General features: G+C 43.1%; 1 long non-coding RNA gene across 3 annotated transcripts; it reads left to right on the plus strand.

Moving 5' to 3' along the window:
* Window positions 1–331: 331 nt before the first annotated feature.
* Window positions 332–24,793, plus strand: LOC138645880 (uncharacterized). 3 transcript variants are annotated; one of them, XR_011314792.1, is made up of 4 exons: window positions 332–357; window positions 6,620–6,710; window positions 17,928–18,016; window positions 24,768–24,793. It is a non-coding gene; the product is annotated as an uncharacterized lncRNA (long non-coding RNA). The 3 variants fall into 3 exon arrangements; XR_011314790.1 differs by lacking the exon at window positions 332–357 and adding an exon at window positions 4,466–4,547; XR_011314791.1 differs by lacking the exon at window positions 332–357 and adding an exon at window positions 5,113–5,232.
* The last annotated feature ends 9 nt before the right edge of the window (window positions 24,794–24,802 follow it).

Here is a 24,802-nt window from a genome sequence, read left to right on the forward strand (position 1 = left end):
CCCTCCAAATTCAGGTGACAGTGTCCCTTTAAGTGTAGTGTAGCTTCAGGTGGGCCCCTGTGAGCAGTGGGCCCAGGGCGGCTGCACCCTCTACCACCTTGGTAGCTACGCTACTGGGTCATACACATCGAGTTAAGTTATCACCTGTATTCTGGTAAGCATGATGCTACATTTTTAAGAACTCCACTTCCTTTGTCAAGCAAATAAAGCAGCATGCCATGTGTATGGGAGAAATGGCAAACACTTCATGAGGCATTTGTAAGTTGTCATACATGGGAGCGAGAGTTACGTTAATCATGCTGAGACTTTTCTTACAGGGGTATCAGCCATGAACGATATGAAAATTAAAAAAACAAGGTATTTTAAAAAATTAAAATACAGTAACTAAAAAATAATGTATTAATGCATAATTTGTCTGTTCTGACACTTCAAGGGATATTTATAAGGGTAACTCAACCTTGTAGTGAAAGCATAATTGTGCTGCATTGCTTCTGAGAGCACTCTGCACCTATCAACATTTTTGTGAAATGGCAGCTAAAAATATCACCTTATTCAGCCTCTGCACTGCATTCCCTACATTCTTATAGCACCCCCTAACTACCCTTGCATACTCACAAAAACGTTTTTTAATGTCTCCCACGCTGTATGGTAATCTCAGTCCGGTCCAATGGACGTGCTTTCGGGCCTCTGCATCCCTCCTCCCGGCTTCTGCTTGCCAGCCTCCTAAAATGGATAAAGATCCACATCACCATGTGACATCTCGCGCCTGCTCAGAAATATTGCTTTCTTCGCCTGTGCAGTATTCTTTTCCCAACTGTGGGCAAAGCCGAAAAACAGAAGTATGCATGTGCTGGCAAACGTAGTTCCGGTACAAGAGCCGGATGTATGTGTATCTGTGCATGACACTTCTGTTTTTTGTCTTTACGAGCTGTTCGGAATAGCAAGGTGCAAAACTCTGTATTTCTGAACAGGCGCGAGATGTCACTCGGCAATGTGGATGATGCAAGAGGCGTCATCAACAAAGTAGAAGTGCAAGCAACAGTCAATAGGAGGGATTAAGAAAGCCCAAAGGCTCGCACATCGGACAGGACTGAGACAATTACCATACAGTGCGGAAGAAACTAAAAATGGTTTTTGGGGAGTATACAAGGGGAGGGAGGGGGGTTTATAAGGATTTAGGAAATTCATAGCAGATGCTTAATTAGGAGATAGCTTTGGCTGCTATGTCACAAAACTGGTGACAGGTTTCATTTAACTTTTGCTACCCACCAAATCCACTCCAAGGTTGAAGTACCGTTCAATATCCATTGTGCATACTCATTCTCTTTTTTTTTTTTGCAATTGTTTATTCAGAGAGGAAGAGAACTAGAAGTCTAGTGCCATCTATTGGAAGTAGCAATCCTACAAGTCAATGTTGACCCTTTAACGAACCTTGTCACATAACTTAGTATAATAGTGAAACCAGACTCTCAATTTACAGACACCGTGTTTCGAGGTACTGCCCCTTGCAAGTGAAGAGTGGAGATCTGGTTTGGCTGTGTGAGAGGCGTCTGATCGACATCCAAGAAGTATCGTTTCTCCTTGCGGAGAGTGACATGCTAAGATGAAGAGACTTAAAGCCGCAATGCTACTCTGGGAAATATGCTAATTATGCAAATTGTCTCGTCAGAGAGGAAGAGAACTAGAACTCTTGTGCCACCTATTGGAAGGTAGCAATCACACAAGTCAATGTCGACCCTGTTAGGGGTCGAGTTCCCGCTTCTGCACAGGGGGAATCTCGAGCCATCTCTGCTGCGGTCTCCCATTCCTGTCCAGCCGCAGTGGAGTTTGCTCAGCGAAGACGTCGGTCCCAGCATCTTGCTCAATCTCACTCTGTTCTAAGAGTTACTGCTGCTTCTCCAGCTTCTGCCATTAAAGTCAGTGCTGGTCAGCGGCGAGCGGACTTCTCTGGGACTAAGTCTGTGCCTGCACACACTGAGCATGCCCAGGGCAAGATCTCCCGTTGGAGATCGAGGATCATGTGCTCAGCCTCTGCGGCACATTCCATTGGTCCTCTTGGCAGGTCTTGGAAGGGCAAAAGTTCTGTAGCCACTTCCTGTCCTGCAACTATATAAACTGCGCATGACCGCACGGCCATGCGCTAGTATTGTTTTGAAATTATATGTGTGTGTGTAGATGGATGTATGTCGATGGATAAAAGCTCCTAAATATTCCTCCCTAGAGTTGTTGACTGCTCGCGGATGTTGGTAGCTATCTAGCGCCCGACTAATCATCTGTGCAATACACACATTACAGCATCCGTTGCTGTGTTCGCCTGTACGGCACCGTGCGCTTGTCTAGCGCTTTCCATACCCAAGCCTGGGTGGTTAGTGGCGTTCGTCAGTGCGGCATTGCTCGCACTTCTGTGCCTATATCTTACTATTCTGTTTCCTTACACACCCAGTTGCGGTGTAGTGCCAGCATGGGTCTAATCGGACTTCAATCCCAGTTGGGATAAAGTTCGCTGACTACTTGCTCGCGCTTTATGTGCGGTACCGCGGTCCTGTGACGTAACAGGATTGCTTCCTCCACGCTGGGTGAGGTTGAACCCACGTGTGTGTACTTTAGAGTACCGCCATATAGTCTGCAATTTACTAGCAGCAGGTTTTCACCTGTACGGTGGACCCCGGACTGCGAACGCATCTATATCCTCTTTCTTAGTGCGTTCCGTCAGTCTAACAGACCCTTTAACAAGTCAATCTCCGCAAGGAGAAACGATACTTCTTGGATATCTTTTTTTTTTTTTTTTGGAAATACATAACCTAAAAAATGAATAATGAGGTTATTTGAGCACCCACACTAAATCTGAAATTAAACATCTAGCAGCCAAATTTTAAGGGTGTATTTATGGCTATTGTGAGGCAGCGACCAGTGTTATTTGTAAGGGTCGCTATGTGTCCCCCCAAATTTTCTCAGAAGCGTATTAAGCCCTTGTGATTGCATTGCAGCCTCAGGTATAGCTGTCGTTGCAATGCACAATAAAAGTGAGTGTTGGCTTTGGGCAAGCTATTTGTTCAAGGCAGTTGTAGGAAAACCTGTCGTGGGCTTTTACTTTGAAACAGACTACAGGAAGGTAGTGTGGTTGGTCCGTTTCCTCCCTGGGACGAGTTTTCAGAGTGGCCTAAGGCCACATATTGTTTAAAAAACAAAACTGTGAAGCAGGGTTTGTGTTTGTCAGTCTGGAGTTTGTAGCTAACAGAGCAGTCGGCTCTTCAAAAGCTTAGCCTGTGTGAGAGTAAGGCCGGGACTTGAGAGAAACTAGTGCGAGTCTCGCACATCAATACCCGGCACTCGGGACCGTAGTACATGTATCTCTATGCAGCCATGCAGCCACACACTCCGCTCACGAGTGCCGGTGGCAGTGGCGGGTATTGAGGTGCGAGACTTGTGCGACTTTCTCGCAAGTCTGATCCCGGCCTAACACAGAGCACTGCAGAGTGAACTCCTGGCACCCCGCAGTGGGATACGGTGGTGCAATTGTGAGTTTTTGAGCTTGAACACGTTTTTGCTGTGAACTTTTACAAGGGTCACTGCCTGTCACACTGCATCCACCCCCACTGCACTACACTATTCTAGTTACCTGACTCTCTTTGGTATTAGAATGCACTGATGCAAAATGTGACTCTGCAAAATATGGATGATATACATGTGACTTCGGAAGTTTTTCATGATACATTCAGTGCAATGTTTTCATAGTCCACATTTGCAGCCACAAATAGGACATAATCTACATATTGCACAATGGACATATGGATGTGCCAATCACATTTGTCCTTCATGTGCATTTTCACACCTGTATGTCCTTACCAAAAAAGGCTGTACATGTACATTCTTGGCTGCAGATGTAGATAGCCGACAGTTGTTTAAAGGGACACTGTCACCTGAATTTGGAGGGAACAATCTTCAGCCATGGAGGCGGGGTTTTGGGGTTTTTGATTCACCCTTTCCTTACCCGCTGGCTGCAATATTGGATTGAAGTTCATTCTCTGTCCTCCATAGTACACACCTGCGCAAGGCAAGATTGCACCTTGTGCAGGCATGTACTACGGAGGACAGAGAATGAACTTCAATCCAATATTGCAGCCAGCGGGTAAGGAAAGGGTGAATCAAAAACCCCAAAACCCCGCCTCCATGGCTGAAGATTGTTCCCTCCAAATTCAGGTGACAGTGTCCCTTTAATGCAACAGACCCCTGTATAATGGTGAAAGACTGAAGACCAGGTGGGCCAATGAGTTAACACCTTTACTAGCTGTTGAATTATAGGTTTTATAACTACAGAAGGATGGCAAATTGGTAGAACGTGATAGTTTTAGTGATTAATTTAACAGGCAGTGGTCTTCAGCTTGTTAAAACACATTAGAACATGCAGTATGAAAATCTTCTGTGGAGTCACTGACAAGCCTTAACAATTTTAAAGGAGATAGTATTATAAAACACCTTTTTGAAAAGGGCTGCACCCAAGTGGAAATTTTAAGAATGCTAAAAAATGTTCACAATATTTCTGTTTCGTAAGTATTTAAAAACTAATCTTTTATTAAAAAAACTATGACACCAATAAGTTGTGATGCTAGTTTTCCATGTGCGTAATATACCGTATTTTTCTGACCATAAGACGCCCTTTTTTTCCTCCAAATTTGAGAGGAAAGTGTGGGTGTGTCTTATGGTACGGATGTAACGTGGGGAGGGGCAGCAGTGAGTGGGATTGCACTGGGAGGCAGAAAAATGTCCCTGTTGGCTTCAGGAATCAGCACTGGGGAAACCACATGGTCCCGATCATTAAAGTGCAGTGAATATTCATTAGCTGCTTCCCCGCCCACCTGTCAGCTGAGCAGTGAGTCAGGAGCAGCAAATGAATACTCCTTAACAGGGACACACATGCTGTGTGTCCGGTGGAGGAGGGGGCAGCAGCAGGGGCCAGAGGGGACAAGATTGCTGCATACCTGCCTGCCGTCTTAGTGCTCCAGCACAATGACCTGTGTGATGTCAGGAGTGGGCGGGCTGGAGCATCACATGGCAGCACAGAGCCCTCCCTCTTCTGATGTCATCACAGGTCCTGCAGACACCACACTACAATCTGCAAGCTTACTCCTGTGCTGTGGAGAGGCAACAAGAGGGAGTACTCTGTGCAGTCATGAGATGGGATGCTCCAGCATTTTACCTCACCACAGTGTGGCTGGCTGCCACAATTAAAAGGTTAGTCTTTACAACACACAATAAAGCACTCTGCCACTGCTGTGGTGAACTATAACTCCCAGCATGCCATAGGTTCTGCAGGACATGCTGGGAGTTATAGTTCTCCCAATGGGATCTTAAAGCCGCACACCAGTGTTATTTTTTAGTGCTGGAGTGGTGCTTTAAATATAAGCCCTGTGCCCCCATCCTTATACTCACCCTCCAGCGTCTTCATATAGTACTTTACAGACACCACACTGGTCCCGCAGCTCCATCTTCTACCCGCAGCTTCCAACATAATAACATACTATTATATATAATAACAGCACATATTATAGTATGTTTATGTTATTAAATTTTTTACCACCTTTTTTGCTTCAAATATTTTTTTCCCTATTTTTCACCTCTAAAACCTGGGTGCGTCTTATAGTCCATTGCGTCTTATAGTCCGAAAAATACGGTAAATGCAATTTCCATGTCATTATGGTGAGATTCATTTAATTATATTTATGTTACCACCCAATTTGAGTCCATAATATATATTGCCAAATTTTTCATTACAATGTGGTTATACGCTTCCTAAAAGGGTAGTCATCGAAATGGTGTGTAAATTAGCCTACACAGCTACCACTGGAATTTTTATATATTTGAACGTCACATAGATCATATCTGTTATACACACAGACAATTCAATTCTAACTTCCTTATTAATATAATTTTTGGGGGTTATTTCGACTTTTGCATTAATTTTTTAATTATAACATATGGGTTAACTTTCCAAAACTCAGTAACTGTAAAACAGACGTTTATTAACAGAGCTTTATGTTCTAGTAAATTGTTTGTACAGCATCTTTTCACAATTATGCTTCTTTATGGTAACAGATATCAAAACCACTACAGTTTAATTTGTCTTAAAACGTGCAATATTTTTGGTAACAAAGTTCTTTTCACTGCAATGAAGACTGCAGTAGAACTTGGATTTCTAATAGAAGCAACCCATTCAAATAAATGAATCTCATATTCTGTAAGATATTTGCTGCAACTAAATGTGCCATATGTGAAGGGAGTTTAACCCCAACATTGTTATACTTTTTTCCGTTTAACACAGCACACGTGTTAAAAGAATGACTTTGTTTTCATTGTTATCTGCTGCAAGTGAATAAATCTGGATAGAACCTCCATTAATGACAGCACAGAATTTGATCAGATGTGCAAAGTCACTAACATTTTCATGTTTTTGGACTTATAATATACACAGTAATCATATCAATTTGCTAGTTATAGAAAATAATTTCCAGTCATATTGTTTTTAATAATTAGCAATAGGTCTAATGTAATGATTGCCAGTGAATCTGTTTCAAGAATTTAAGGCCGTGTTTTTTTTTAATTTATTTATTTATTTATTTAGACAACGCCATTTAAGAAGAATACTGCAAAAACTTGGCTTAAAGCGAAGAAGTGATGAAAGATCAATATCCACAATTTTCAGTGCTGTGAAGGTACGGTTGTCATCAGTGATTTATACAAAATGATTATGTGATGTGCTACAATGTGCAGCATTATCTGTACTGGAGATAATGTTCTGTTTTTTCCCTTCTACACTATCGACTGAAATAGAGCCATGTGCTCATAAAACAGCTCTACCATCTTAGATGTCTGACTATAAAACAAAAAACTATTTTGGATATATTTTGCCTACTTTTACAATGTTTTCTTGATTTGCAAAATTCTGTAGCTTGTCAGTTTATTGATTTATATATTATTTGCCTGATGCACCTTGACATTTGTTTGCACTGCTGCGTATATGCATCTTCCAGTTTATCTGATGAAGGTCTCATTGCTTACAAATATTCATAATCTGTGAAACCTGGGAATCAACACAATAAGGCCGGCGTCACACACAGCGTAAAACAATACGGTCCGTATATTACGGCCGTAATACGCTGAAAAGTCCCCAAAAAAATGGTCCGTTGCTCCTCCGTAGGCAGGCTGTGTCAGCATTTTTTGCGCATGGCATCCTCCGTATGTAATCCGTATGGCATCCGTACTGCGTGGTTTTCTCGCAGGCTTGCAAAACCAACATACCGCTATAGAAGTGATCCATGTGTCCCAAAAAGAAAAGAATATATATATATATATATATATATATATATATATATATATATATGTCATTAGACACATATATGTATATATATTAATACTTATTCCAGCGCTATACAGCTTGAAAGCCGGTAATTCAATTACCGGCTTTTTCTTTCTCCTTCATAAAACCCGACATGATTTGAGACATGGTTTACATACAGTAAACCATGTCTTCTCTCCATTTTTTTTGCAGATTCCACACTACTAATGTAGTGGGAAATTACCTAGAAAGCCAGGGAGCCAGGGAGCTTTCTAGGTAATTTCCCACGATCTATGAACAGCCAGCAGAGGGCGCCTCACCGCAAATGATGCTAAATATAGATCATTGATCTATTTTTAGCCTCATTCCCTGGGGTTTTGCAGCGAGGAGCAGCCTGCATTAGCACAGCTCCTTGCTGCAAAATGTTTTAACCCCTTCAGAAGGATTTACATCGTTGGATGTTACAGATCTGCGGAGGGTAAGTATATTGTTGGTTTATTATGTTTCTTTACTCACAGAACGAGGGTCTTCAGTGACTGGATTGGGCGTTGAATAAAATACTACAACAACCATTGTTTTTATTTCATTAAAATAATTTTAAAGAATGTGTTTGTGTTTTATTTAACCCTTCACTACAATTGGATTAATAATGGATAGGTGTCATAATTGACGCCTCTCCATTATTAATTAGGCTTAATGTCACCTTACAATAGCAAGGTGGCATTAACCCTTCATTACCCCATATCCCACCGCTACACGGGAATGGGAAGAGAGTGGCCAAGTGCCAGAATAGGCGCATCTTCCAGATGTGCCTGTTCTGGGGTGGCTGGGGGCAGATATTTTTAGCCAGGGGGGGGCCAATAACCGTGGACCCTCTCCAGGCTATTAATATCTGCCCTCAGTCACTGGCTTTACTACTCTGGCGGAGAAAATTGCGCGGGAGCCCACGCCAATTTTTTCCGCCAGTTAACCCTTTATTTTAAGAGCTAGAACGGCCAAATTTTGCAGATACACACTACTGACATTAGTAGTGTGGAATCTGCAAAAAAAATGGAGAGAAGACATGGTTTACTGTATGTAAACCATGTCTCAAATCATGTCGGGTTTTATGAAGGAGAAAGAAAAAGCCGGTAATTGAATTACCGGCTTTCAAGCTGTATAGCGCTGGAATAAATATTAATATATATACATATATGTGTCTCACTGACATATATATATATATATATATACCTATTCTATGTGTACACATTTATTATATCTATTGGACTGGAAGCTGTCAGTGTGATTTTACTGTACACCGCACTGAATTACCGGCTTTTCTCTCTAACAGCGCTGCGTATTTCTCGCAAGTCACACTGCTTGTCCGTGTGTAATCCGTATTTTTCACGCTTCCATAGACTTTCATTGGCGTATTTCTTGCGCAGTACGGTGACAAACGCAGCATGCTGCGATTTTGTACGGCCGTAGAAAGCCGTATAATACTGATCAGTAAAATACGGCAAATAGGAGCAGGGGCATAGAGAATAATTGTGCCGTATTTTTTGCGAGTTTTACGGACGTAGATTCTGCGCTCTTACGTCCGTAAAACTCGCATGTGTGACGGCGGCCTAAAAGAGAGAACTTTTTTTTCCTTATAAATGCATCTAATGATATGATGCACCTCTGTTTTTATAGAAGTAAAATAAAAAATGAGGATATTTTCATTAGACCTCAGATCAGACACCACCAATGTTAAGTAAACCTCACATTGGACCCTGAAATTTTAAACAGAGCTCAGATCAGATCCCCCCCATTATTAAATCAGACACCTCCACTCCAATATTTTTCTGACTTCAGATAAGCCAAATCTTAATCAGACCTCTTTCGACCAATCAAACCTCCCTCAAATTGAAGCCTGCAATCAGACTTCTCTAATACTTATGAGAACAAAGATCAGACCCCACCAAACAGACCTTCGCCTTAATTATAACCCTTCCACACATTATACCTCCTCAAAAGTTATTAGTCCTCAGATCTGCCAGCACCTCCATTCAGATGCACCTTTCACCTTTAATCATACCCTAAATGTTTAACAGACCTCGGATCAGACCCCCAATAGTACTGAGTACTACTCAGCAATTAGATCATAATGAAAAAAAGGTAACTCTCCTGACTCAGACATTCAGGGTGCTGCATTCTGAAGTGATGTCACATAGTGTAAAGTTTAGTCTAAGGCCATGTTCACACAGTGCGTTTTTTACTGCGGAACCGCAGCGGTATTGCCGCTGCGGTTCCGCAGCTGTTTTCCATGCAGGGTACATAACAATGTAACCCTATGGAAAACAGTCACTGCTGTGCACATGATCCGGAATTTAGTGTAAAAAGCCGCGCTGAATAGCCGCGGTAAAAAAGAAGGAGCATGTCAATTCTTTTTCCTGAACCGCAGCGGTTCTGCACCCATAGACCTCCATTGTGAGGTCAAAATCGCAGTAAAACCCGCAGATCAAAAATATATCTGCGGGTTTTACTGCGATTTGATGTGCAGAACCGCTGCAGCAGGAAGTGCGGGGGAGCGGGCGGAAGTGCGTGGGCGGAGTGTGGCTGCCCCCCCGTGCTCCGATCCCGCCCCCCCGTGCTCCGATGCCCCCCCCGTGCTCCGATGCCCCCCCCCAGTGCTCCGATGCCCCCCCCGTGCCCTAATCTCCCCCCCTTATACTTACCCGGCGTCCCGGTGTCCGTCCGGCCGTCTTCTCCCTGGGCGCCGCCATCTTGCAAAATGGCGGGCGCATGCGCAGTGCGCCCGCCGAATCTGCCGGCCGGCAGATTCGCTCCAAAGTGCATTTTGATCACTGAGATATAACCTATCTCAGTGATCAAAATAAAAAAATAGTAAATGACACCCCCCCCACTTTACAAAAAACCTGATCTGCACATCCAAACATAGACACAGTGTGAACAGGTGCTGAACCCAGAGTCGCCAACTCGTATATATTTAAGTAAATAGGGCAGCACACTGCAGCGCCAAAACATGCAAACTTGAAAACACAAAAATTTGAACTGCATTACTGCACTGAAAATATGAAAAATGAGAGCTTTTAGCGCATAAAAATGGCCAATTTTATGTGTACCTCGTAGCCACGATAAGGCATCTCTCTTATACGAGGCCCTACGCTTGACCTACCTCTCTGAGAATAAACGTCTCCATCTGAATGGGTACATGTGAAACCTCTCCTTGGACTCAAATTCTCTCTCACTGTGGAGGGGTATTGGACCTATTATAATTAAAACACCTGAAGCTAGGAGGCGGGGAGTGCACGATCAGAAGGCTAGAGAATACATTACAAAAAACCTGATCTGCACATCCAAACATAGACACAGTGTGAACAGGTGCTGAACCCAGAGTCGCCAACTCGTATATATTTAAGTAAATAGGGCAGCACACTGCAGCGCCAAAACATGCAAACTTGAAAACACAAAAATTTGAACTGCATTACTGCACTGAAAATATGAAAAATGAGAGCTTTTAGCGCATAAAAATGGCCAATTTTATGTGTACCTCGTAGCCACGATAAGGCATCTCTCTTATACGAGGCCCTACGCTTGACCTACCTCTCTGAGAATAAACGTCTCCATCTGAATGGGTACATGTGAAACCTCTCCTTGGACTCAAATTCTCTCTCACTGTGGAGGGGTATTGGACCTATTATAATTAAAACACCTGAAGCTAGGAGGCGGGGAGTGCACGATCAGAAGGCTAGAGAATACATTACAAAAAACCTGATCTGCACATCCAAACATAGACACAGTGTGAACAGGTGCTGAACCCAGAGTCGCCAACTCGTATATATTTAAGTAAATAGGGCAGCACACTGCAGCGCCAAAACATGCAAACTTGAAAACACAAAAATTTGAACTGCATTACTGCACTGAAAATATGAAAAATGAGAGCTTTTAGCGCATAAAAATGGCCAATTTTATGTGTACCTCGTAGCCACGATAAGGCATCTCTCTTATACGAGGCCCTACGCTTGACCTACCTCTCTGAGAATAAACGTCTCCATCTGAATGGGTACATGTGAAACCTCTCCTTGGACTCAAATTCTCTCTCACTGTGGAGGGGTATTGGACCTATTATAATTAAAACACCTGAAGCTAGGAGGCGGGGAGTGCACGATCAGAAGGCTAGAGAATACATTACAAAAAACCTGATCTGCACATCCAAACATAGACACAGTGTGAACAGGTGCTGAACCCAGAGTCGCCAACTCGTATATATTTAAGTAAATAGGGCAGCACACTGCAGCGCCAAAACATGCAAACTTGAAAACACAAAAATTTGAACTGCATTACTGCACTGAAAATATGAAAAATGAGAGCTTTTAGCGCATAAAAATGGCCAATTTTATGTGTACCTCGTAGCCACGATAAGGCATCTCTCTTATACGAGGCCCTACGCTTGACCTACCTCTCTGAGAATAAACGTCTCCATCTGAATGGGTACATGTGAAACCTCTCCTTGGACTCAAATTCTCTCTCACTGTGGAGGGGTATTGGACCTATTATAATTAAAACACCTGAAGCTAGGAGGCGGGGAGTGCACGATCAGAAGGCTAGAGAATGCATTACAAAAAACCTGATCTGCACATCCAAACATAGACACAGTGTGAACAGGTGCTGAACCCAGAGTCGCCAACTCGTATATATTTAAGTAAATAGGGCAGCACACTGCAGCGCCAAAACATGCAAACTTGAAAACACAAAAATTTGAACTGCATTACTGCACTGAAAATATGAAAAATGAGAGCTTTTAGCGCATAAAAATGGCCAATTTTATGTGTACCTCGTAGCCACGATAAGGCATCTCTCTTATACGAGGCCCTATGCTTGACCTACCTCTCTGAGAATAAACGTCTCCATCTGAATGGGTACATGTGAAACCTCTCCTTGGACTCAAATTCTCTCTCACTGTGGAGGGGTATTGGACCTATTATAATTAAAACACCTGAAGCTAGGAGGCGGGGAGTGCACGATCAGAAGGCTAGAGAATACATTACAAAAAACCTGATCTGCACATCCAAACATAGACACAGTGTGAACAGGTGCTGAACCCAGAGTCGCCAACTCGTATATATTTAAGTAAATAGGGCAGCACACTGCAGCGCCAAAACATGCAAACTTGAAAACACAAAAATTTGAACTGCATTACTGCACTGAAAATATGAAAAATGAGAGCTTTTAGCGCATAAAAATGGCCAATTTTATGTGTACCTCGTAGCCACGATAAGGCATCTCTCTTATACGAGGCCCTACGCTTGACCTACCTCTCTGAGAATAAACGTCTCCATCTGAATGGGTACATGTGAAACCTCTCCTTGGACTCAAATTCTCTCTCACTGTGGAGGGGTATTGGACCTATTATAATTAAAACACCTGAAGCTAGGAGGCGGGGAGTGCACGATCAGAAGGCTAGAGAATACATTACAAAAAACCTGATCTGCACATCCAAACATAGACACAGTGTGAACAGGTGCTGAACCCAGAGTCGCCAACTCGTATATATTTAAGTAAATAGGGCAGCACACTGCAGCGCCAAAACATGCAAACTTGAAAACACAAAAATTTGAACTGCATTACTGCACTGAAAATATGAAAAATGAGAGCTTTTAGCGCATAAAAATGGCCAATTTTATGTGTACCTCGTAGCCACGATAAGGCATCTCTCTTATACGAGGCCCTACGCTTGACCTACCTCTCTGAGAATAAACGTCTCCATCTGAATGGGTACATGTGAAACCTCTCCTTGGACTCAAATTCTCTCTCACTGTGGAGGGGTATTGGACCTATTATAATTAAAACACCTGAAGCTAGGAGGCGGGGAGTGCACGATCAGAAGGCTAGAGAATACATTACAAAAAACCTGATCTGCACATCCAAACATAGACACAGTGTGAACAGGTGCTGAACCCAGAGTCGCCAACTCGTATATATTTAAGTAAATAGGGCAGCACACTGCAGCGCCAAAACATGCAAACTTGAAAACACAAAAATTTGAACTGCATTACTGCACTGAAAATATGAAAAATGAGAGCTTTTAGCGCATAAAAATGGCCAATTTTATGTGTACCTCGTAGCCACGATAAGGCATCTCTCTTATACGAGGCCCTACGCTTGACCTACCTCTCTGAGAATAAACGTCTCCATCTGAATGGGTACATGTGAAACCTCTCCTTGGACTCAAATTCTCTCTCACTGTGGAGGGGTATTGGACCTACTATAATTAAAACACCTGAAGCTAGGAGGCGGGGAGTGCACGATCAGAAGGCTAGAGAATACATTACAAAAAACCTGATCTGCACATCCAAACATAGACACAGTGTGAACAGGTGCTGAACCCAGAGTCGCCAACTCGTATATATTTAAGTAAATAGGGCAGCACAATACCAATACCCGCTCTGCTTTCCGGCCGCTGTGCTCACAGCCAGAGCAGAGAAGCAGAGCGCCGGGGACAGACAGCCGAAGGTAAGTATGTAGCGTTTGTTTTTTTACTTTTAGGATGGTAACCAGGGTAAACATCGGGTTACTAAGCGCGGCCCTGCGCTTAGTAACCCGATGTTTACCCTGGTTACCAGCGAAGACATCGCTGAATCGGTGTCACACACACCGATTCAGCGATGTCAGCGGGAGAGCCAGCGACCAAAGAAAGGTCTGGCCCTCTAGCCCCGACCAACGACATCACAGCAGGATTCTGATCGCTGCTGTGTGTCAAACTAAACGATATCGCTAGCGAGGACACTGCAACGTCACGGATCGCTAGCGATATCGTTTAGTGTGAAGGTACCTTTAGCCTATACGTCCTTCACTTTATGTTAGAAATCAGAGCAGCGCTGTGACCAGGACAACAACAAAAGGGGGCGGTAAGTAGGACCGTAACTTGCTTCTTACTCCTCTTCCTGACTCACCACGCTGGCTCCAGATCCCCGACCCCGCTCATAGCGCTGGATCCCATATCTTGCTAACTTCTTTTTTATAAAACGCACCTTAATTTCTCTACCATTTTTTGCATCTAATAAAAGAAAAAAAATCGGTTCATTGCATGCAATCAGAAATCATATTATTTCTGTGTCTGTAGTTACAATTTGCATATTATCTGCACTACGTTTTAGTAAATTTACATTTATATTTTTATATTTTATTTTAGATATATTTACAAAAGTATTTTTACCCACTTGAAATTCTGCACTCATATCTGGCAATAGCATTTAGTTCATTACATAGCAGTTTGGGTGCATGTTCACAAGTAGGCTATGAGACCAAGTCATGTCTATGTATGCCCCTGAATCATATTCATTATGTTGTATACATGTGCAAATTGAATCTTAGACTATTTTTTTAATAGCCATGCCACCATTCCACATTCCTTTGTTGATAGTCATTACTTCCCAAAATACTGCATTGCTGTCATGATCAAGACCTGGTTTTTCCTGTCTCTCCTTTTCCTTGTCTGTTCATGTCAGGGGTTAATTTTTCTATGGTATCGACCTTGCTTGCTGACTACTCTGCTACCACCTGGTGTAGTTCTTCTCTGTGCAGGACTTCGGTTCATTCTCCACTGTGCTGCCATCTAGTAGAGCTTGCACTACTCAGCAGCCACCAGCAGTGCTGCAGTGTGACAATTGCAATACAACATAGCATAAAAAAATCTGCTACCTTTCATAGTGATGGAATACACAGATATAATGAGTATTATTCTTCTTACTTAGGCCGGCGTCACACTTGCGAGTTTTACGGACGTAAGAGCGCAGAAACTACGTCCGTAAAACTCGCATAACATGTGGCACAATTATTCTCTATGCCCCTGCTCCTATCTGCCGTATTTTCCTGATCAGTATTATACGGCTTTCTACGGCCGTAGAAAATCGCAGCATGCTGCGTTTGTCACCGTATTGCGCAAAGAAAACGCCAATGAAAGTCTATGGAAGCCCCAAAAATACGGATTACACACAGACCAGCAGTGTGATTTGCGAGGAATACGCAGAGCTGTTAGCAAGAAAAGCCGGTAATTCATTGCGGTGTACAGTAAAATCACACTGACAGCTTACAATAGAATAGGTGGAATAAATGTGTACACATAGAATAGGTATATATATATATATATATGTCAGTGAGACACATATATGTATATATATTATTACTTCATACAGCACGAGATAGCAGAAAGCCGGTAATTCAATTACCGGCTTTTGCTATCTCCTTCCTAAACCCGACATGATATGAGACATGATTACATACAGTAAACCATCTCATATCCCCTTTTTTTTGCATATTCCACACTACTAATGTTAGTAGTGTGTATATGCAAAATTTGGCCGTTCTAGCTATTAAAATAAAATAACGGGTTAAATGGCGGAAAAAATTGGCGTTGGCTCCCGCGCAATTTTCTCCGCCAGAGTAGTAAAGCCAGTGACTGAGGACAGATATTAATAGCCTGGAGAGGGACCATGGTTATTGCCCCCCCCCTGGCTAAAAACACCTGCCCCCAGCCACCCCAGAAAAGGCACATCTGGAAGATGCGACTATTCTGGCACTTGGCCACTCTCTTCCCATTCCCGTGTGACATTAAGCCAAATTAATAATGGAGAGGCGTCAATTATGACACCTATCCATTATTAATCCAATTGCAGCTGCTCAAGGCTGCAAAACCCCAGCGAATGAAGGTAAAGTAGGTCAATGACCTATATTTAGCTTCATTTGCGGTGAGGCGCCCTCTGCTGGCTGTCCCTAGATCATGGGAACATTCCTAGAAAGCTCCCTGGCTCGAGTTCATATGAGGACAACCAGCAGAGGGCACCTCTTATGATCTCGAGCCTGGGAGCTTTCTAGGAAAGTTCCCACGATCCAGGGACAGCCAGCAGAGGGCGCCTCACCGCAAATGAAGCTATATATAGGTCATTGACCTACTTTACCTTCATTCTCCGGGGTTTTGCAGCCATGAGCAGCTGCATTAGCAAAGCTCGTGGCTGCAAAATATTTTAACCCCTTCAGATGGATTTACATCGTTGGACGTTTCAGACGTTTTTTAGTTACAGATCGAGGGTCTTCAGTGAGTGGTTTGGGCGTAGAATAAATTATTCCAACAACCTTTGTGATTTTTTACATTAAAGTAATTTTTAATAATGTGTTTGTGTGTTTTTTAACCCTTTACTAGTATTGGATTAATAATGGATAGGTGTCATAATTGACGCCTCTCCATTATTAATTTGGCTTAATGTCACCTTACAATAGCAAGGTGGCATTAACCCTTCATTACCCCATATCCCACCGCTACACGGGAATGGGAAGAGAGTGGCCAAGTGCCAGAATAGGCGCATCTTCCAGATGTGCCTTTTCTGGGGTGGCTGCGGGCAGATGTTTTTAGCCAGGGGGGGGGGGGGGGCAATAACCATGGACCCTCTCCAGGCTATTAATGTCTGCCCTCAGTCACTGGCTTTACTACTCTGGCGGAGAAAATTGTGCGGGAGCCCACGCCAATTTTTTCCGCCATTTAACCCTTTAATAGCTAGAACTGCAAAATTTGTCATATACACACTACTGACATTAGTAGTGTGGAATATGCAAAAAAAATGGTGATATGAGATGGATTACCGTATGTAAACCATGTCTCATATCATGTCGGGTTTAGGAAGGAGAAAGCAAAAGCCGGTAATTGAATTACCGGCTTTCTGCTATCTCGTGCTGTATGAAGTAATAATATATATACATATATGTGTCTACTGACATATATATATATATATATATATATATATATATATATATATATATATATATATATATATATATATATAACAGTATATATGTTTTGTTTTGTTTTTTACACATGGATCCCTTGTATATCCGTATGTCGGTTCTGCAAGCCTGCGATAAAAACACGCAGTACGGATGCCATACGGATTACATACGGAGGATGCCATGCGCAAAAAACGCTGACACACCCTGCCTAAGGAGGAGCTACGGACCACTATTTTCGGGACTTTCAGCGTATTACGGCCGTATTTTCATACGCTGTGTGTGACGCCGGCCTTATTCAGATAAAAACGCATATCAAGACCACACTGCTCTCATCATCAGGCAGTTGCCTGACTCTAAAGCGGTACATATTGTTTTAATCTTAAGGAATAAGAAAAATCATATTCATCAAATCTGTTGACTCTAGTACGTTAGAGTCATCTTTTTTTGTGGTTTGATTAAAATGTTTATTAACATGTTATGTGATATACTTCCCTAGGGAAAGATATTTCTTTGCCATAGAAAACCGATGTACAGTTGTGTTTTTTTTTTTGTTTTTTTTTTACCAAAACTATAACACCATTGCTTTGGGAGTCAGTCTTCAGTTATGGGTTTTGCTTTTATGTGTTTGCTTACAAACTCTGGTATTTACGGTAAGCATTAAAAAAGGTTCCTTATGGAACATGAATAGTATTTTAGTGTAGAATGACCATCAGCACTTGAGACCAACCGATATATTTGGTTGGATTGATTATTTACTTGGTAAAGTTCCTTAATGTTCAATTATCAATGTTTACCAATAATTTTATTTTCTCTGTATATTTCATGAAAGGTTGAACTTCAGCACTGGTCACCAGCTAAAGGAATTCGCGCCATGCATAGACGAATCAGAGACGAGAGAAAAATACAGCCTTGCTATAGGTTAGTAATTTAATTCAAAATCCATTTTATTTTACATTGAAAAAACAAGGATAGTTGTAAAGTTCTGCAACATAAAACCTACTCTGGCAGCTGTTTTCACCAAGACACATTGCAGACAGTCATGTTTAGACACATGGGTTTTGTTTTTGGTTATGCAAGTGCCCTCAAGACAGTTCCTCAATTTGAACAGACGTATTACGCCATGTTCAGTATTTGATCAGTATTTCTCATCAGTATTTGTACACAAAACCAGAAGAGGATAAAAAATCTAGAAGTGGTTACATGTTTATATTACACTTTCATGTGATTGTTCCACTCCAGATTTTGGATACAAATACTGATGTGAAATACTTACCAAATACTGATCAGCTCTCTGCTTTTTGTTGGTTTACAAGCCAAACTTTCTGCTTTTGACTACAGACTGCTTTGTTTTGAATGATTTAGATATCATTTTAAGCAGAGTGGATGTTGTAGATCTCTTAAGGTACCTTCACACTAAATGATATCGCTAGCGATCCGTGACGTTGCAGCGTCCTCGCTAGCGATATCGTTTAGTTTGACACGCAGCAGCGATCAGAATCCTGCTGTGATGTCGTTGGTCGGGGCTAGAAGGCCAGAACTTTCTTTGGTCGCTGGATCTCCCGCTGACATCGCTGAATCGGCGTGTGTGACACCGATTCAGCGATGTCTTCACTGGTAACCAGGGTAAACATCGGGTTACTAAGCGCAGGGCCGCGCTTAGTAACCCAATGTTTACCATGGATACCATCCTAAAAGTAAAAAAAACAAACGCTTCATACTTACCTTCGGCTGTCTGTCCCCGGCGCTCTGCTTCTCTGCTCTGGCTGTGAGCACAGCGGCCGGAAATCAGAGCGGTGACGTCACCGCTCTGCTTTCCGGCCGCTGTGCTCACAGCCAGTGCAGAGAAGCAGAGCGCCGGGGACAGACAGCCGAAGGTAAGTATGAAGCGTTTGTTTTTTTTACTTTTAGGATGGTATCCATGGTAAACATTGGGTTACTAAGCGCGGCCCTGCGCTTAGTAACCCGATGTTTACCCTGGTTACCGGCATCGTTGGTCGCTGGAGAGCTGTCTGTGTGACAGCTCTCCAGCGACCAAACAGCGACGCTGCAGCGATCCGGATCGTTGTCTGGATCGCTGCAGCGTCATTTAGTGTGAAGGTACCTTTAGGCTACCCTCACGTCTATATGCTGATTAGTCAGTTTCCTATTTGTGGTAAAGTGATTCCTGAACTGATTCCATCATTTTCTCTGGTTTTGTTCTGGCACTTCTGTTTTCAAGCCAGATGTCAAATTGTATCAAACTTACAAGTACTGCATCAATCTTGGTTGTAAAGGGTTTGAAAAATATTTCCAGATCGTGGTCTATCTGTAGTAATACATTAAAGCAACTAGACTTTTTTGTTTTCCTTGACAATCCCATGCTATTTATCTAACTGAAGAAGTTTTTTGGATTACTTTTACTTGCTATGTTAATGAGCCTCTCTCTGTCCACTTTCAATGCAATGCCTTTATCTGTTTTTTCATTTTTTTTTTGCTCCTGACAGTGTTTTAGTGCTTTCTCACTACCTTCCTTGTAATGTAATTCCTTTCTTTTCAGTTTTATTGTCCCCCTTTCCATTTCTGTTTATCCACATTGCCTTTTTCCCTGTTCACAGCCATTGTATTCATATATGGTGTGTATTGTTCACAATGCAATTTGTGTATGCTTTTAAAAATATCTAATTTAGTTTACATAAAGAAAACATACTGTATATACTCGAGTATAAGCCGAGATTTTCAGCCCAAATTTTTGGGCTGAAAGTGCCCCTCTCGGCTTATACTCGAGTCACGGTAGCGGTGAGGGCGGCGGGTGAGGGGGAGAGGGCGCTGAGGCATACTTACCTAGTCCCGGCGATCCTGGCGCTCCACCTGCCGTCCCACGGTCTCCGGGTGCTGCAGCTCTTCCCCTCTTCAGCGGTCACATGGGACCGCTCATTAGAAAAATGAATATGGACTCCACTCCCATAGGGGTGGAGCCACATATTCATTTCTCTAATCAGCAGTAATGGTGACCGCTGATAGAGGAAGAGGCTGCGGCACCGAAGACCAGCTGTGCGGGAGAAGGAGTGGGATGCCGGGACCAGGTAAGTATCGCATATTTACCTGTCCACATTCCAGCCTCCGGGCATTGCTCCATCTTCCTGGCGCCGCTCCATCTTCCCGGCGTCTCTCCGCTCTGACTGTGCAGGTCAAAGGGCGCGATGACGCATATAGTGTGCACGGCGCCCTCTGCCTGATCAGTCAGTGCGGCAAGACTCCTGGACGAGACGCCGGGACCTGCAAGCAAGAGGTGAGTATGTGTTTTTTTTTTTTTGTTTGTTTTTTTGCAGCAGCAATGGCAGAGCTTTCTATGGTACATCAATGGGGCAATAATGAATGGTGCAGAGCACTATATGGCACAGCTATGGGGCAATAATGAACGGTGCAGAGCACTATATGGCACAGCTATGGGGCAATAATGAACGGTGCAGAGCACTATATGGCACAGCTTTGGGGCAATAATGAATGGTGCAGAGCACTATATGGCACAGTTATGGGGCAATAATGAACGGTGCAGAGCACTATAAGGCAGAGCTATGGGACAAATGAACGGTGCAGAGCACTATATGGCACAGCTATGGGGCAATAAGGAACGGTGCAGAGCACTATATGGCACAGCTATGGGACAAAAACGAACGGTGCAGATCACTATATGGCACAGCTATGGGGCAATAATGAATGGTGCAGAGCACTATATGGCACAGCTATGGGGCAATAATGAACGGTGCAGAGCACTATATGGCAGAGCTATGGGACAAAAATGAACGGTGCAGACCACTACATGGCACAGCTATGGGGCAATAATGAATGGTGCAGAGCACTATATGGCACAGCTATGGGGCAATAATTTAACGGTGCAGAGCACTATATGGCACAGCTATGGGGCAATAATGAACAGTGCAGAGCATTGTATATGGGGCACAGCATTATATGTGGCACATTTTTATATAGAGCATCTTACGGGGCCCATCATGAACTGTATGGAGCATTATATGGGGCTCCTGATTCAATATGGATATTCAAAAACACTTAACCTACTGATGTCTCAATTAATTTTACTTTTATTGGTATCTAATTTTATTTTTGACATTTAGCGGTAGCTACTGCATTTTCCACCCTAGGCTTATACTCGAGTCAATAAGTTTTCACAGTTTTTTGTGACAAAATTAGGGGGGTCGGCTTATACTCGGACCGGCTTATACTCTAGTACATACGGTAATTTAGTTTATGCATTTTATTTCGGAGGACTTTTTCCCACTTTGTGAGGCTAATTGTTTCTCTAAGCAGCTGCAATTTTCATTTCAGAAGTTCTGTGGTTTGGTGCCTCCCTGAAAAAACTACCTTTTGAATGACAATTGTAAGGTTATTATGTTATGGTCACTATTTACGTCAATCTACACATCAGTTATTCTATCAGGCCTTTTGGTTAATGCTATGTCCAGTAAGGCAGTCCTTATAGTTGGATATTTTTTAAATTGGGAAGTTAAACTGTCTTCTTTTATTCATAAGAACCTGTTTCCTCTTTCAGATTTACAGGATTCAGTTTCACAGTCTATATCCAAGTACTTGAAATCACCCATACTAATGACCTTTGCTGTCTCATCTATTTCCTTTAGTATTACATTTGATTTGATAACATTGTATTTCTATCCACAGTGATTCCACATTTTCATTCTCCTCACAATTCATTCTGGAGTGTGGGCAGACAGGATGTTTCAAAAGTACAAATACCTCCCTATTTCCATTTTGTCACAGCCTTTCTAAATAGACTTTAACCCTTTATGTTAGCTTCCGAATCGTAACTATTTTCCAGCCATGTATCAGTTAATATCTCTATGTCAGTCATCCTCAGACATTACTAATTCCAGTTAATCACTTTTATTATTGAAGCTTCTGACATTAGTATACACAGGGTCGGACTGGCCCACCAAAGGATTCTCCATTGGGCTGAGGCACTGACACCTGCTGGCACATTGGCCAAACACAGAGTGAAACAGCCCTGGCTCACATCGCAAACCCGATTTCTCCAGCAATGCTCTAGGTGTGCTGAACGCTTATGGAGGAAAACACGCACACCAGAAGACTTCATACACTTCAAATTGATGTTAAGGACCTATAACTCTGCCCTTCACCTCGCCAAACAGACCTACTTCACTACCCTGATCTCCTCACTATCCAACAACCCCAATAAACTTTTTGACACCTTTCACTCCCTCCTCAGGCCAAAATCACAAGCCCCTATCAGACATTTGTGCTGATGACCTGGCCTCCCACTTTATTGAGAAAATAGATAACATCTGTCAGGAAATCCACTCCCAATCACCAAGTTCAGTGACTCCCATCCCTCCCTGCATTTCCCATGGCTCACTCTCCACATTCGATCCCATCACAGAAGAAGTCTCCAAGGTCCTCTCCTCTTCTCGTCCGACTACATGCAGTACCGACCCCATTCCCTCACACCTCCTCCAGTCTCTCTCTCCAGTCGTCACAACTCACCTAACTACAATCTTTAATCTCTCTCCCTCTCTTCTGGCATTTTCCCGTCCTCCTTCAAACACTCTATCATTACTCCATTACTAAAGAAACCCACCCTCGACCTATTTTGCACAAACAACTACAGACCAGTCTCCAATCTCCCCTTCATCTCTAAACTCTTGGAGCACCTGATCTACTCCTGCCTTACCTGTTACCTCTCCACTCACTCCCTCCTAGACCCTTCACAGTCCGGTTTTCGCCCCCTACATTCGACAGAAACTGCACTCATCAAAGTGACCAATGACCTTCTGACAGCAAAACGTAACGGTGACCACTCTCTGCTCATTCTTCTCGGCCTTTCTGCAGCTTTCGACACTGTTGACCACCCTCTCCTACTCTGTAGGCTCCAGTCACTAGGCATTAAGGACACTGCTCTCTCCTGGTTCTCCTCCTACCTTTCTGACCGCTCCTTCAGTGTTCTGTTCTCTGGCTCCACTTCATCTCCTCTTCCTCTCGCTGTTGGGGTACCTCAGGGCTCAGTCCTTGGCCCCCTTCTCCTCTCTCTACACGGCACCAATTGGACAGACCATCAGCAGATTTGGCTTTCAGTACCATCTTTATGCTGATGACACACAACTATACACATCATCCCCTGACCTTACCCCCGCTGTACTACAGAACACCAGTGACTGTCTGTCCGCAGTCTCCAACATCATGTCCGCTCTCTATCTGAAGCTCAACCTCTCCAAAACTGAACTTCTTCTGCTCCCGCCATCTACTAACCTCCCTAAATCTGACATTTCCCTCTCCGTGGGTGGCACCATAATAACACCCCGGCAGCAGGCGCGCTGTCTGGGTGTTATGTTTGACTCCGATCTCTCCTTCACCTCCCATATACAATCTCTTGCCCGCTCATGCCGCTTACACCTAAAGAACATCTCTACAATCCGCCCTTTTATCACCATGGAAACAACAAAAACCCTCACTGTTACCCTGATCCACTCCTGCCTGGACTACTGTAATGCTCTATTAATTGGCCTCCCCCTCACTCGACTTTCTCCTCTCCAGTCTATCCTTAATGCAGCAGCCAGGGTCGTCCATCTGGCTAATCATTACTCGGACGTGTCCACTCTTCGCCAGTCGTTACACTGGCTGCCCATTCATTACAGGATACAATTCAAAGTTCTTGTTCTCACCCACAAAGCTCTGAACAGTGCAGCCCCCCTTACATCTCCTCCCTCATTTCTGTCTATCGGCCTAACCGACCGCTGCGCTCTGCAAATGACTTTCGACTAACCTCTGCATTAATCCGTACCTCCCACTCCCGACTACAAGACTTCTCCCGTGCTGCGCCAATCCTCTGGAATGCTCTACCCCAAGATATTAGGACCGGAATGCTCTACCACAAGATATTAGGACCAGCCACAACTTGCATAGTTTTAGGCGCAAACTCAAAACACATTTGTTCTGAGCGACCTACCACGTTCACTAATCAAAGTCATTTTATGTTTGTGTGTGTAGCCCATTCACTATCTCCATCTATCCCCACCCCCTGAAGATAGCTGGACCCTCATTGTAAATACATCATTGTAAATACACACCTGTACTTTGTATCTCCCTCTCCTCATTGTAGATTGTAAGCTCTCTAGAGCAGGGTTGTCTTATTTCGCTTTAATTATTGTATTGTTAACATTGTTACTTATGACTGTTGTGTTTGAAACTGTTAAACTGTAAAGCGATGCGGAATATGTTGGGGCTATATAAATAAAGATTATTATTATTATATCCTAATCAGCCCCAAACAATTACCTTTTCGGCTTTAGGCTGGTGTTCGCAAGGACGCCGTGCTGCTCTATGACCTGACGTTGCACAGTGTCACGTTATAATACATGTGTATGTGCACCTTCAGGACGCTTGCAGTAAGGTGGTTGGGAGGAAAACCTGAGAGAGGTAAGAATCATACTTCCCTTCTCACTGCTTATCTGTCTCTAGTTCAGGCACAGTGCTAATGGCTCCACTGCTCCAAGAGGCCAACACTTCCCCACTGCCTGACTCCTTTGGTTCATAAGTCACATTTCCTTTTTGTACCCAAAAGTGTGTTATGAGCGAAAAATAACCCAATTTATAATAGCAACTCGTTGAATATATTTTAATGCATATATAATTGCATTTACAGAAATGATGTAAATCAGGCAATGAAACAACTTGATG

The sequence above is a fragment of the Ranitomeya imitator genome, chromosome 7 (genome assembly GCF_032444005.1).
Source record: "Ranitomeya imitator isolate aRanImi1 chromosome 7, aRanImi1.pri, whole genome shotgun sequence".
NCBI lineage: Eukaryota > Metazoa > Chordata > Amphibia > Anura > Dendrobatidae > Ranitomeya > Ranitomeya imitator.